Source organism: Porites lutea, chromosome 12 (genome assembly GCF_958299795.1).
Source record: "Porites lutea chromosome 12, jaPorLute2.1, whole genome shotgun sequence".
Classification (NCBI taxonomy): Eukaryota; Metazoa; Cnidaria; class Anthozoa; order Scleractinia; family Poritidae; genus Porites; species Porites lutea.
Genome location: NC_133212.1, coordinates 15,070,719 through 15,083,168, shown reverse-complemented (window position 1 = coordinate 15,083,168; position 12,450 = coordinate 15,070,719). Strand labels below are relative to the sequence as shown.

At 40.6% G+C, this 12,450-nt stretch overlaps 2 pseudogenes; both read left to right on the top strand.

The window, feature by feature from the left end:
• Positions 1–664: 664 nt before the first annotated feature.
• Positions 665–1,239, top strand: LOC140953757 (BTB and MATH domain-containing protein 36-like; annotated as a pseudogene).
• Positions 1,240–3,635: 2,396 nt separating this feature from the next.
• Positions 3,636–4,315, top strand: LOC140953756 (BTB and MATH domain-containing protein 36-like; annotated as a pseudogene).
• The last annotated feature ends 8,135 nt before the right edge of the window (positions 4,316–12,450 follow it).

Below are 12,450 nucleotides of genomic sequence, written 5' to 3'. Positions count from 1 at the left end.
AATGTTTCCTTATTCTCTATATCTGTTTTCCACGATCAAAAACACATCTCGAGCATGATGTTAATAGACATAGATCGAAGTGAAATTTATGAATAATAAATTTACTGAAACAGACAGCATTCATTTGTGTGTCATTGTAAACCAAACAGGCTGCTTGCAGGTGGCCAGTCACGTGGTACTAATACGCCAATGCTGGAGGGCTACAATGCAATGAGGTCCTATCCGTACCTGCGACTAATGTAATGCGGCAAATTCAATCGGGAAAAAAATTAAACGCACTAAAGAGTGACACTAACGTTTGTCTTTATCAACTATTGTTTGTTTAAGTTAACAGAAGCCATTTGCGCACATAGAATATATTTCCCACGGACTGCCACCGTAAATACAGCTGTAGAAGTATAAACAGATAGCTTCTGTTTGCAATTCTTATCATTTTTCCTTGACATTTTCTACTGGAACTGAGCGATGCAACTCAAAATCGCTTTACTTTTGTCATGTTAGTCCCGGCGCACGGATCATGGGAAAGCTTCAAAATCCCAAAGGCGCAAGGGAAGGGTCAACGTGAAAAGCTTCCCATTACCCCTTGGGCTGTGACTATATCATTCCAAGGCATGTCTAAAACAAATATCACTTCCATGTTTGCCTTCACAATACTGATTAGAGAATGTCAAATCTAGCTGCTTCACTGGACTTTTCCCAGCCATGGGAACACAGCGATGTTGTGTTGGTTGTGCAGATTTCATGTTCATCGCTGTATTCTGGGAATGTGGTCCGAAGTATTCTCTAAGATGTTTACTGCACAATTCAAAGAGAAAACAGCCGAAGAAGTCCCTCTTCCGGGAAAGAAATCAGTTGAAATCAGGGAAATGCTGCTGGTGATTTATCCAACGTCCACAAAACTGATCGGTGAAAGCAATTGTTCTTTTTTACTTGACCTAGCGAAAGAGTACATGATGACTAAGATCACTGAGAAATGTGAAATTTACCTCATTGGCCGCGTTTGGGCTCTCCCGTGAGTAAGTGTGGTGTATGCAAATGTGGAAAATCTCGTGACTATCTGAAGAAGGGAAATTGTAAGAGCTTTTAGTCATCGCCCAAAACTATGGACTCAATAGGTTGGAAAGGGAATGCATCGCGATAGCAAAGCATATCCAATTCTCGGAGCTGAAGAAAGACAACAACTTTGACAAAATCAGTGCTGCTTACTATCGGAAGATTGTTGAGGGTATGTCACTATAAATTATAGAATGTCAAACCCACGTGAAGACCTCAGCTGTGTCAAAGAAGCTTAAAAATAACATTCCCTGATACTTGCATTGTCTGGTAGTAAGACAACTCCTATTTCATGGACCTTCATTAACATCATACTTAATTATATGAGATGTGAAACGCTGGGAAACGATTCACTCAGTCACTGACTGACTCACTCTTAAAACGTTTATTGCTCTTTGTATTCCAGTACAGTCAGGGCATTTTTGGCATTGCAATAATAAAGAAAAGAGATACATACCGTGGTAAGTGGGAGTCAAATTCAGTTATTAGAGATACGTAGTCTAATCGCTGCAATTTCAAGTTTTTATTGGTTTGGTTTGGTGAACAAAAACTAATGTGCGTGACGAGACAAATAACGTAGACTGCGCAACACCAGGGAGCACTCAGGTATACCACCGGGGCCTTCAAACCCCCACCCTGTTAAGGCTAAGTGCAAGGTGTTGATGATCATAGCCGTAACAAAATAGATCAAGATTTGTCGTGCATCGTTCTTGCAATATAATCAGGTAAAAGAAACCGATAAATGTGTATCGAGCTTGCATTGAGCCCGAGTTCCATTGATGGTGCATATATCGTGCTTTTATCTACCTTTTATCGTGAGCAACAGATCGTGCTTTGATCGAGACTAAGGTCATACCTTGGACGTGCATACGTTTCGAGGAGACTGGGAAAATAATGGAAGAGCCGACCCGTCGAAGAGTCGATTGCCCCCGTTTCCCCTTTTGCTTAAAGTACATTCGCCTTGGAAAAAGCGTTAAATTCAGCTTGAAGATGAGGATGAAAGAAGACTTGAGTTAGGAAAGTTTACGACAACTTGTGTGAGATAAGTCCGACTCGATGCTTAGTTTAGAACAGAGAGAAATGAAATTCGTCAGTGTAAAACGAGAACTGCAGACAGCAGATTGCATACAGGGTATAGGACAACGCAATTTTTGCGAGCCTTCTTAGATCGTGCATGGAGTAAGGTTTTGTTCTAAAGGTATTATCACTGATGCCTCTCTCTTCCCGCTTAAATGGGGCATTTATCTTACTTAAAATCTTGCTTTCACAGTGCTTAAGGTGACTCGACCCAGTTTTTTTTGGGGGGGTACCATCCTACTTTGAAGCTCTCTGGTATCCCCACCTTTACTTTTATCGTAAGTCTAACACATAGAATGGATTACATATAGATCAATCTACAATATAACATAAAAGTTTTGGCGATCGGAGTAAATGTCACGTGGTTATAATGCCACGCCCCTTTGAGGTCTGAGTCGAAAATCTGCTGTTGCCGGCATTTTTTCGTGAAAATCTCTCGGCTACACATAGTGCGCATTAGTGCCTTGCGCTGAACAGAGTTTCACCAAAATCGCAAAGACCCAATTCGAGAAATTCAGCGGTTTCCAAATTTAGGTCATAATTTATGCGAAAATGATAAGCAAACTTTACACGGATTATATCTAATAAACTATGAGATTCATCTCTATATTTTGGGCATCCTTATAACAGATGGGTCCTTGCAAGTCAGCAAAACGCTTTAGGGCCTTGTAAATGCGCGCGATTTCGAGTAAAGCAAACATATAGAAATTATAGTTTTCGCTATTTGTTCACGTTTGTCAGCGTTTAAGAGTCAATCTCACGAAAAAAGCATTTTCTTAAAAAATCGTAGTTTTTTTTCCTTAAAATTTTTTCAGGGCCACAAATGATTAACTAACTACCCGGACTCTGAATTTCATGGTCATTGAAAAACTGTGACATTACCTTCTATAAGCCCAAACTTGAGTAAACATTGAAGATTTTCAGCGTTTTGGCTGAGTTTGGGAGTTGTCTATTGTTTCTAGTCTGTCATTATACAGCATTCTTGTTCAGCACGCGTACAATGACCACGCTTTTGCTTTAAGTTGAGTGAAAGTCTAGGAATATAACATTGTTTATGTTTCTACCACATAGCAGCAAGAATGTAATGCGCCAAATTCAATCAGGATAAAAATTAAACGCACTAAAGAATGACACTAACGTTTGTCTTTATCAACCATTGTTTGTTTCAGTTGACAGAGGCCATTTGCGCAAGGCCGGATAGAATATATTTCCCATGGACTTCCACCGTAAATACAGCTGTAAAAGTATAAACAGATCGCTTCTGTCTGCAATTCGTATCTTTATTAATTCCTTGACATTTTCAACTGGAACTCTGCGATACAACTCAAAATCGCTTCACTTTTGTCATGTTAGTCCCGGCGCACGGATCATGGGAAAGCTTCAAAATCCCAAAGGCGCAAGGGAAGGATCAAGGTGAAAAGCTTCCCATGACCCCTTGGGCTGTCACTACACTATTTCAAGTAGGGCCTAGGTACAAGGCGGGTCTAAAGCAAAGATGTTAAAAGATGTTAAAAAGTGCCGACCTAAAGACGTTAAAAAGTGCTGACATAAAGCAAATATCACTTCCATGTTTGCCTCCACAGTACTGTTCAAAGAATGTCAAATCCAACCGGTTCGCTTGATTTTCCCAGCCATGGGAACACAGCGATGTTGTGTTGGTTGTGGAAGAAGACAGATTTCATGTTCATCGCTGTATTCTGGGGATGTTGTCGGAAGTATTCTCCACGATGTTTACTGCGCAATTCAAGGAGAAAACAGCCGAAGAAGTTCCTCTTCCAGGAAAAAATCAGCTGAAATCAAGGAAATGTTGCTGGTGATTTATCCAACGTCTGCAAAACCGATGGATGAAAACAACTACGCATTCCTACTCGACCTAGCGAAAGAGTACATGATGGCAAAGCTTACTGAGAAATGTTAAAGTTACCTCATCGGTCTTTTGGGCTCTCCCCAGAGTAACAGAGATGACTGTGTGTGTGGATATTCAGGGCGTAATTATTGGAAGAAGGGAAATTGCTTAGAGCTTTTAGTCATCACCCAAACCTATGGACTGGATAGTTTGGAAACGGCATGCATCCAAAGAGCAAAGCGTATCAGATTCGCGGACATGAAGAATGACAACGACTACGACAAAATCAGTGCTGATAACTATCGGAAGATTGTTGAGGGTATGTTCAAGGATTTTTAAGCATGAAATGGTTCACAAAACATGAAGACCTCAAACGTGTTAAATGAGCTTGAAAAACATTTCCTGTTACAGCATGACATCGGGTCACGTGAAACTTGACGTTTGCAATCATGTGACTTTAGCGCTTTCGTTTTCTGTTCTGAAATAAATTTCTCTCTGTGTGGTTGATGTTAATCGATGTGGAACCTCAAGTCAATAATATCCTTTGACTCCTTCAAGAACCAGCGATTAACGCCCCATAAAGCGTTACTTTCTCTTACAGGTAGTATTCATGGACCGTCATCAACATCTTACTTTATTATACGAGATATGAAACGTCACTCTGTCAGTCGCTCATATGGAAATTTTAAAACTTTTACAACCTTGTTCACAGGGTTCTCTGCTTCTCGCCCTACGGAGCTCCGTAGGGCGGGTAGGAGAGAACCCCGGGAACGAGGTTGAAACTTTTATTGCTCTTTGTATTCCAGTACAGTCAGGGCATTTTTGGCATTGCAGTTACAAAGAAAACAAATACATACCGTGATAAGTGGGAGTAACATTAAATTATCGTTGCAATTTCAAGTTTGTGTTGTTTTGTTGAACAAAAACTACTGTGCGTGACGAGAAGCAACGCTCGGCGTGGGGTAGCCTGAATTTGATCCGGTTACTTCGAGTCGTAATTACTCCCTCAGTGACGTCTGAATCGACCGGCCGTTATGATGCAGTCCAGTGACGCCAATTTCCTTTAATTGAAAAGAAGCTATTTGGTCCTTAACGAAGAAAAATGAAACAAAGGAAACGAGAAAGAAAAGCTAACGGGACCATTACACTTAACGGTAAAAATAGCTAGAAAGTCGAATTACAACATTGGTCAATCGGCTCCTGCATTGGTCTCGGAAACTTCGCATAAGCAAAATCAATGCGGAAACCACAAAGCGGCTCTAAACGAAAAACCTACCGACTCTCCGCAATGATTCTTCATTCGCATTTCAATTGAGCAATTCAGTTTCGAAGACAAGGGCAATTTTACTGTTTACGATAAAGATTATCGAAATGTTTGGAATCCAAGCAAGCATATCCGCTGAATATCAAGCGACAATACCGCTAAAATTTCTCATAATAATACCTAATCATGCGAATATTTAGTCAATCAACCAATCAAAATCACTACCTGGTTTTCGGGTAGTGATGTCACTGGACTGCGGAGAAAACGACTCGAAGCAATCGGATGAAATTCTGGCTAGCGCGCGGAGCATTCAAGTGTGTCACTGAACCCTTCCAACCCCCACCTTTTAAGAGAAAGATTATTCATTTCGCTTCCCGTTTAAAACAGGAGTCGTTCTTGTATGACCTTGAATCGTTTTGTTTTGCATACAGAATCCCAGGCTACAACTTATAAGCATACACTGACGAGATTTTTACGTGAATCATATTGTGAATCACGTTACAAAACATCCCGGTATATCGCGAGAAGTTCAAAACTGGCCTCCCTGTTCAATGTTGGAACCCGAAAAAATTTCAATGGCCTCCCTGACTCTACTTTCTTTGTTTACACGTCACCCGACGAATTTTCGACCTTCTGAAAATGCGTACGTTCAGGTCGTTAATTTACACGGAACCATCAAAACCATACGGAAATTTATAAGCTTAGCCGTTCAAAAGCCTGAACGCCAAAGTCGAGGTCAACGTTTTAGCCAGTACGGTCGCAAATTTAACAAGTACGGTGTGAACACCACAACCAATGATAAGGCTACATTCATTATGTATACTGCAGGAAGGGGGGGGGGGGGGTGCAGATGATATTTTTTTCAAAGGCAAAATTTTTTATGATCCCCCCTACATCATACAGAATTTTTGACAACCCCCCTCTTGACTAAAAGAAAAAAATACAACCACCCCCCCTCCGCCACGCAGTCTTGACGAGGAAAGTGAAATATAGGCAATATGACGAAATGGTGGAGCGATGAATGTTTCAAATAGAAAACAAAAAACAAAAGGAAACTAAGGGCTACAGATTTTTGTGAAATAAAAATATGCAAAGAAGGGGATTTAAAGATACAAGCACTCTACTTTTTTGAAGCCCAAATTCCATCTTAAAGCTCTTTCGCAACTGAGGGAACTGGCTATCTTTAGTGGGGATACTCTTGAACATGTAGATTAGCTATTCATAATTTGGAGAAACAAAGTGTTGTTGATGTTGATGATGTTGACGATGATGTTGATGATGATGATGATAATACTGATGAAACCAGAAGTTTAAATTCTGGGTTTTTCGAAGAGTATTCGTCTTACAAAAGTAGAAATTCTTCGTCCGAAATCATGTTTTCTTCGTAAGAAAGGAACAAAATTCCTAACGCAAATCTTTGAAAGGCATTTTCAGCTGCATTATTCTGCCGGCGTTAGAGATGATTTCACGTTGTTTTGCTTAATGATTTGCATTTGGCACGCAAACCGCGTCCCCGTGAATCAAGAACGTCTGGTGCTTAAGTTCCCTAATGACTGCCTTACGCGCACGGGTTACTAAGATACTAAGATACTAAGATACTAAGTGGTAACTCAGCTGGAAGACCCCAGTTTTGAAAAGTAGCGCTCTGCCCATGGTCAGATTGCAAAACCTCCGACAACCTAGTTTGTCAGTTCTGTGTAAGCAGAGCGAACATATTAAACGCAGAGTTCGGTCAAATTTTTCCTGCCGGTAGAAAATTCGCCCGGTGGCGTGTGAACGCAGCCATAAATTAGATGTAAGCAGGGTAAGTCGGTTCGTCGAGTGTGTTCTTCCAGTCGATTGCGTGCAATTACATTAACCGTTTTATGAAGCCTCTCGCACTGGCTTCTGTTACACTTCGTTTTTTAGCTGCGTTTCCTGTCTTACTTCAAGGTCAGTTTAACTTTACCTTTACTTTTATTAAGTTAGTAAAGCCAGCGAGGCATCACCCTAACTTTCCTTGTGGAAAAGGACAATTTAAGGGCATTCTTAGAGCTAAAGGGGTCTGGAATTTGCACGCATGCGCATGACTGTTCCGTGTTCTAGTTTCCTTGGTGAATTGCAAATAATTATGTTTAGTATATAATAAAACAGTGGATAGTGTTTTCCGTGCGGTCTGATTGGCTTCTCAATCAGTGAATATCTTGCACTATTCACTGTTTCACCTCCAGTTCCTCCGAGCGAGCGACGCCAAACTCGCGTAAGTTGCGAGCAAAATGCCCTCCCGGTTTGCTGCCGTAACAAATAAAGACATTTCACAATTAATCAAGAAAACTGTTCCCGAAATACACGAAGAAGGTGAAGTTGGGTTTGGAAGTTTTAAGAGGCAAAGCTTTGTCTTTTTTACTTGAATTTATCGCTAAAATGCAAATTAAGCTTAAAAAATGGGTTACTTTATTTAGTTGACTTGTTCATAAATAAGCTTAAAACTAAATTTAATACCTTTTTTACAGAATTATTTTAAATACAAAAAGAATTCACAACTCCTTTTGAAGAAATTTCCCCACGAGAGCTGAACACATGCCTTCAAAAGTTTTATTAGTCGGCAAGAAAACGCGACGGCCGAGGTCGTTTGGTCATTGCGCGCCAAAATTGTAATCGTTGGCAAGAGTATTGAGTTAAAAATCATCATTTTTGTGCTCAATTATCTCACTGTTTTAGTATATACTAAAACAATTATTCACCTCAGTGTCGGTGGATAGTGGTAAGGTATTTACCTCGCCGCTTTGAGGCCTCGGTAAATACCACCACTAGCCACCTACACTTCAGTGAATGATTGTTATATATTCAAATCAACGAATTCGTGAATTATTTTGTACATCATACATAGGCTACCTAGTTTTCTTCGCTTTTCAAGGGGTTCGAGGCCAAGCCTATCTAACATAATGCTAACGCTGAAGTGCGCTGCAGCTCTTTGCACACCTATTACATTCTACGAATATCACATTTATAATGTGGATCCCAGACTGACGTTGTAAACTCGAGTTTAGGTCTTACTAACGTTTTTATACAAGGTCAATTTAACACTTTCGTCGCAGAACCGGAAGTTCCGCTTTATGAGTCCTAGGATCTTATTAGCACTTTTGACCACGAACTCGATATGTTCCTTCCAACATAATTTGCTGTGTAACTGAACACCCAAGTAGGGATGGGAGGTCACATTCTCTAGTATTTGTCCGCAAAATCTAAAATTTATTGGTAGCAGATGTTTCTTCAGGGTGATGCACATAGTGGAGCATTTTTTAGGGTTAAACTGCATTTGCCATAAGTTTTGCCATTCCTCAAGCTTGTACAAGTCATTCTGAATACTGAGTAGCTGAGCATCTGAAGTAGGATTCACTAAGATGACATAAAGAAGGCAATCATCGGCAAAGAGGCGAACAGTACACTGGAGTTTGGAAGGCAAGTCGTTGATGTAGAGCAAGAAAAGTCTGAGGCCTAAAACCGTACCCTGTGGTACGCCAAATGTAACTTTCTTTGCGCTAGATGAGGCTCCGTCGCAAACAACCATTTGCATTCTTTGGGTTAAGAACGTTGATAACCATGAGTGACGTGGACCTCTAATCCTATAGTTGTCAAGTTGGCTGAGCAGTCTTAGGTGAGATACCTTATCAAAGGCCGTGGCCTGAGAAAAATCAAGAATTGCTAAGGATACTGAGCTATTGCATTGGACGGCATACGCTATGTCATGAACCGTGGCCAACTGTAGTTGTGTTTCAGTGGACCGCTTTGCTCTGAAGCCATGTTGGCAGTCAACCAGAATACCATAATCCACTAGGTGTTTTGTTATGTGGCTGTGTATAATGTGCTCCAAAATCTTGCATCTAACATATGTCTAAGAAATTGGTCTATTGCTTGAGCTGCTAGAGGCAGACAACAAAAGCTAAATCAGCACTCCGTAGCTCAAATAAATTAAGGCCTGGGTCTAAGTCATCTATCAGGGTCGGCCAGGGTTTTGGGGTATACAGTATATTGGGGTATTTGATTTTAGGTATACAATATTTTTATGCTTAAAATTGGGTATAAAGTATTCCTTTTTTTTGGAATTTTGGCATTAGAGTATACTAGCTCTAAAAGATCAATATCGTCCAATGAGAAATTAAATCTCGTTTAAAATCTGGACGGCGATTCGTATTTCAACTGGGGCTTTCCAGACTCTCCCTTGACTGCCTTTGAATGCCGCGCCCTGAGTAAAACAAGTTCTAGTTTCCAGCAGCCATCTGCAGTCTGCTGTGAAGAGGGTTCGACAAACACACTTATTACTAAGACAGACACCAGTAAAGGTATATTGAAGATGATAACAAATACGCTTGCCTTGTCCATTCAAATGGATAACAGATGATACTGGTGGTCTTGATGACACTAGCCCTAACACAAGTGTATTTACACCTAAGCGTCCTCATGAACCAGCAGTGCGTGTTCATCGGATAAAGGGGTCCCCTGCCCAAACCCCAAAATGGAGCTCTCTCTTCGACTAGGCTTACCCGAAGTATAAGCAACATTCGCAGCCCCTGACTCTCGAGTATAGCCTGAGAAAACAACCGACATCTGGCGACGCTACCACTAGCTTCCCCGCCAAATGAAGTCTGAAAAAACGAGCGCAGAAATTCCATACTGGTGACGTGTCACTACCCATATCTAGGTAATGCTTCTGATTGCTTGAATCAAATTTCCCACGCGGAGGGGAAACCAGTGGTAGCCTCGCCTATCTCGAGCAGGGAAAACAGCAACGCCAACTATGTTGGATTTCACTGCGTTTTGTAATGTGTAAAAGGGAACAAAGAAGATTACAGATGCTTCAACTGTTTTATGAATCCTACCGCCTCAAATTAACTGCAGTTATCTAAATATAAAAAAACCTCCATGTGCGACCACCTCCAACGTTAGTGGCTACCTCCCATAAGCGCGATTATTTATGAAAAAGACGAAAATTTTCCCGGTCAAATTAATACACTCGAAACCTCTCGTAAATGACCACCTATTGCAATCGACTACAATCACCTTTTTGTATGACCGTGGTAGAATTTTTCCATTGTTTTATCTCCATGTAAGCGACCATTTCAGGCATAGTTTGATCTCTATGTTCGCTGTATGTACTACACTACTCAGAGTATGAGAAGTTTTCGTGACGAGATGAAACTACGCATATCATATATTAAAAACTACATGTAATGAATCCTTCTCAAAAATGTAGATGTGTTCGGACCAATTCTAGGAAAAGGACCCCCTGTGGTTCACAAAAATTCTCTTTGGCCACCATTAACTCATTTTGGGTGATGCTCTTCACAAGCAAAGTGAAAGCTCTAGCAAAGAAAGAATCATTCATCAAAAGGAACATGAGGGGCATTTCCTCAAAGACTCACTGGTTTCCAAAGATGTGATGGAATCACTGGTACAAGTACAAGCATAATTTTTTTTAATGCATCCTTGCTTTCGTCAGAGGACGTTGTTCTCTGTACACTGAGTAGGGAGAGGCCATGTCTAGTAGCCCTAGCCTGTGTACAGCCACCCCCTCCCTTCAAAACATCTCTCTCTCCCCAATTTTTTTATGGGAGGGGGCGTCTGTACACTGGGTAGTAGGCCCCCCAAAAAGGAGAATTGTGCATGACTACATCAACTGACTTTTATTTCTCTTAGAAAAGCCATTATAAGATGAACCCAGCAGTATTTGATAAGAAACTGAAAAGAATTGTCTATTTAGTTTAAAGTTTATTGTCTCGAGCCCCAATAAACATGGCTCGTTGCACCACAGGTGTTGGAGTGCTAAAATCTAGGCCTCGTACTCCTTACTTCACTCACGACCAATTTCGGGTATAAAGAATACCATGGTTTTCTTAATCTTTGTATTTTACACAAGTTTTAGTTTATTTTTTGGTTTTTTTTTTTGTTTCGGGTATTTTGGTATTCCACTACCCCTGCCCGACCCTAATCTATGTTTTTTATGCTCTTTGTCCAAAAACCATTAACAAAGACATCAACGGGGAGTGATAGATGGTAAAGTAAAGTAAACTTAATAATCATCATCCTTCGGTTGCAGAGCAGTCGACCATAAGTTTCCTCCATCGATGGTGGTCTTTTTCTAACAACTGATTGTCATTTAGCAAGCTATCAGGATCCCCAAGAAGACAATGAATATAACTGGTGAACAAGTTCGCTGTCTTCCAGGTTTCCTCATTCTATGAGTGGGAACATACATTGCAAATTCTCTGACAGGTTCATTTTCAGGCAAGCAGAGCATTTGCAGTGACCTGACTCTTTCAGTAAGGGGAGCTGTTTCTGTGAGGCTGTAAATGGTAGCATTTGGTATCCTGTCGATTCGCCTAATGTCCAACACGATTCGAGAGCAGGACGTGCCGAAAAATTGATTTTGTTCTCCATGTCCTTAGACTAGTACGAAATCAGCTCGGAATGGTTCGAATTAGGCGTTACAATTGGCAAGTGCAACTGGTGTTCATTGACTAGCACCAGTTCACCTATAACTAACATTTTCGTCAGGAGAAAGTCAGGTATTGACCTAGTCTCATCCCGACCGTTTTTACAAGATTATCACTAGTATAGCCACTGTTTGAACCTTCACAAGCAAAACGGTTTGCTCTCTATCTCGTCCGCATTTCGACTCAAAGAATTTCTCGATAAAAACGAGCGTGGCTGGTCGCGTGATATAAACGAATTTATAAAATAAATGTTATATATTTTGTTTTAGGTATAAAAACGTTTGAGATATCGGCATATATTTAAAACCTCATTTTTACAAAAAAAAAAGCTAGTTTCAAAATCCTGCGAACGATTTTCCCCCAACTTCAGCAGATAACCTTAAAGCTCTCTAGTTTTATGTCTACAAGTTTGAAGTCAATCGCTACCATACAACTTGCTGCACAAAATGCTGATCAAATTTAATTAAAATGCTATGCTAACACATGCACTTGTGAAAGCTTGTGAAAGTTGACCCTCTAATAGAGGAAGAGTGCCGATGGACTATCTCCTATTTGAAAGGGTATTCTTGCCGAAAGTTTTAATGCAAGCTTTCCGGCTTGCAATAAAGTAATAGAATTGCCATCACATTCGCACGGGAAGTTTGGCACTTGGGGATAAAGATGAAGAAAATATGACAATCGTGTTGCTGTTTTTATACTAAGGACGCATTATCCGTCTGGACGAACTTGGGCAAACA